This window comes from Anolis sagrei, chromosome X (genome assembly GCF_037176765.1).
Source record: "Anolis sagrei isolate rAnoSag1 chromosome X, rAnoSag1.mat, whole genome shotgun sequence".
Lineage (NCBI taxonomy): Eukaryota > Metazoa > Chordata > Lepidosauria > Squamata > Dactyloidae > Anolis > Anolis sagrei.
Genome location: NC_090034.1, coordinates 28,902,480 through 28,905,847, shown reverse-complemented (window position 1 = coordinate 28,905,847; position 3,368 = coordinate 28,902,480).

Below are 3,368 nucleotides of genomic sequence, written 5' to 3'. Positions count from 1 at the left end.
TGTGTTGTTGTTGTTGTTATTATTATTATTATTATGTACTAGCTTGGTACCCAGCGTCACCCGGGTTGTTTGAATTGTCCAAAATGCAAAAGGTTGTGGGTGAACTACAACTCGCATCATACCAGGTTAACTCCCTGAAACTCCATCAGTACTTAAAGTTTGTCATGTTGGGCAAGTTTGCTCTAGCTGCATTTTTGGTGGGGTTCAGTGTTCTCTCTGGCTGTGGGGTAAACTACAACTCACACTGTGGTGAGTCGGTTGTAGGTAGAGTTAGTCATGGGGGTATGTGTGCCAAGTTTGATCCACATGCATTAGTGTTTGGGTTCACAGTGCTCTCTGGATGTAAGTAAACATCTCCCCCAAATCAAGGTGAATCCGCCCCCCCCCCAAAAAAAAAACCTTCATTATTTTTTTGCTAATCATGAGGGCTCAGTGTGCCAAGTTTGGTCCAATTCCATCTGTGGTGGAGTTCAGAGTGCTCATTGATTGCAGGTGAACTATACATCCCAGAACCTGCAACTCCAAAATGCCCAGGCCAATCGCCCTCAAAACCCACCAGTATTCAAATGTGGGCATATCAGGTATGCGTTCTAAGTTTGGTCCAGATCCATCATTGTTTGGGTTGATAGTGCGCCCTGGATGTCGGTGAACTACAACTCCTCTGAATCCCTTCAAAGACTTCCAGTATTTTTTTTGTTGGTCAGGGGTGTTCTGTGTGCCAAGTTAGTTTCAGGTCCATCATTGGTGGAGTTCAGAGTGCTCTTAGATTGCAGGTCAACTATACATCCTAGAACCTACAACCCCTAGAACCTACAACCCCTTTTTTTCGTGTCAGCAGCGATTTAAGAAACTGAAGTCGCTCCTGGTGTGAGAGAATTGGCCATCTGCAAGGATGTTGCCCAGGGGACGCCCGGATGTTTTGATGTTTTATCATCCTTGTGGGAGGTTTCTCATGTCCCCGCATGGGGAGTTGGAGCTGACAGAGGGAGCTCATCTGTGCTCTCCCTGGATTCAAACCTCCGACCTGTCAGTCTTCAGTCCTGCCATCACAAGGGTTTAACCCAGGGGTCCTCAAACTAAGGCCCAGGGGCCAGATGCAGCCCTCCAAGGTCATTTACCTGGCCCTTGGTCAGGGTCAACCTAACAACTTGAAAGTACATAACAACAACAACAACAATCCTATCTCATCAGCCAAAAGCAGGCCCAAATTTCCTATTAAAATACTAATAAGTTTATATTTGTTAACATTGTTCCTCATTTTAATTATTGTATTGTTTTTAAGTGTTTTTTACACTACAAATAAGATATGTGCAGCGTGCATAGGAATTCATGGTTTTTTTTCAAATTATAATCCGGCCCTTCAACAGTTTGAGGGACTGTGACCTGGCCCTCTGTTTAAAAAATTTGTGGACCCCTGGTTTAACCCATTGCACCACTGGGAGCTCCATGTTGTACTTGCTGGAATTTATAGCTCACCCACAATCAAAGAGCACTCCGAATTCTCCCCAAACCTCTCTAGTATGTTCAGTTGAGATCAATTCCTCTTGTTTGCTGTGCACCGTAGAAATTAGTAGGAAAGGGTTAAGGGAGAGGCATTGGGCATTGGACGGGGTCATGCAAATTCCACACCAATTGAGAGAGAAAGAAATGCTGAGATGTCTGTGGTGGAGGAAACACATAAAATCTAGTATGAAATTGCCCTGGTGTGAAACCCTTCACTTGGGTGGTGGGTGGTATGGTGTTTGTGGAGGACATTGATAGGGCTCTTGGACATGTTCATAGTGCCAACTATAACCTGCAGTGTCATTGGAGGGAGGGCCGTTGGTGTCTCCTGAGTAGTAGGAGCTATAGCCGTTTGTGGAGGCAGGAGCCTGTCTATGTAAGTGGACGCCCCAGCCACACATATACATAGTTTCACTTGAATTATGTGTAAGGTAAAGGTAAAGGTAGTCCCCTGACATTAAGTCCAGTCATGTCTGACTCTGGGGTGTGGTGCTCATCTCCATTTCTAAGCCGAAGAGCCAGCGTTGTCCGTAGACACCTCCAAGGTCATGTGGCCGGCATGACTGTATGGAGCGCCGTTACCTTCCCACCGGAGTGGTACCTATTGATCTACTCACATTTGCATGTTTTCGAACTGCTAGGTTGGCAGAAGCTAGGGCTAACAGCGGAAGCTCACGCCGCTCCCCGGAATCGAACCTGCGACCTTTCGATCAACAAGCTCAGCAGCTCAGTGCTTTAACCCACTGCGCCACCGGGGGCCCCCTGAATTATGTGTATATGTATTATTTATTTATTTATTACTCTTATTCTTATTTAATTCTTATTAAATTTTTCTTGTGAGCCACCTTGATTCTCTATGGAGACAAAGGTGGGGTAGAAATAATAATGCTATTGCTGTTCTTAGCAGCCTTGAGTCCCTATGGAGAGAAAGGTGTGATAGAAATAATAATAGTTAGCTGCCTTTATGATGAATATAATTTAATAACTGAATAATAATTTTATAATAATGATGATAATGTTATTGTTAGTTGTCTTGAGTCCCTATGTGAAGAAAGGTGGGTAGGAGGAAGGAGGAGGAGGAGACGACGACGACTGGCACAAGCCGGTAAAGGTGGTCCTAGTGGTGATCAGCACACTGGATACAGTGCCTAAAGACCTTGGCCTGCACTTAAACACAATCAGCGCTGACAAAATTGCCAGCTGCAGAAGGCCATCTGCATGCATTATTCGCTGAAACATCACACAGTCCTAGACACTTGGAAAGTGTCTGATGTGTGATCCAAAACAGTTAGCAGAGTGATCTTGTGTGCTGTGGACTCATCTTGTGTTTCAAATAATAATAATAATTGTTAGCAACCTTTATGGTGATAATAACAATTTAATAACAACAATGATATTAATGGTACTGTCAGTTCCCATGGGTCCCTATGGGGAAAAGGATGAAATAAAAATAATAATGATGGTAATAATTTAATAATTTTGTAATAATTATGTTATTGTTAATCACCTTGAGTTCCCTATGGGGAAAAAGATGGGATAGAAATAAAGATAATGATAACAACAACAATGCTATTATTAGCCTCCTTGATGATGATATTAACAATTCTTTAATAAGTTGATGTTCTTCACCTTGATTCCCTATGGGAAGAGAGGCAGGTGAGAAATAATGTAAATAATAATAAGCCCTCTTGTGTCCCTATAGGGAGAAAGTTGGGATACAAATATAATACTAATAATTTACTAATATAATGTAGTAATAATAATTTAATATTTAATAATGTAATAATTTACTAATAATATAATGTAATAATATAATAATTCATCCCCAGCTATAACCATGTGATGCCTTTGTTTTCCAACCAAAA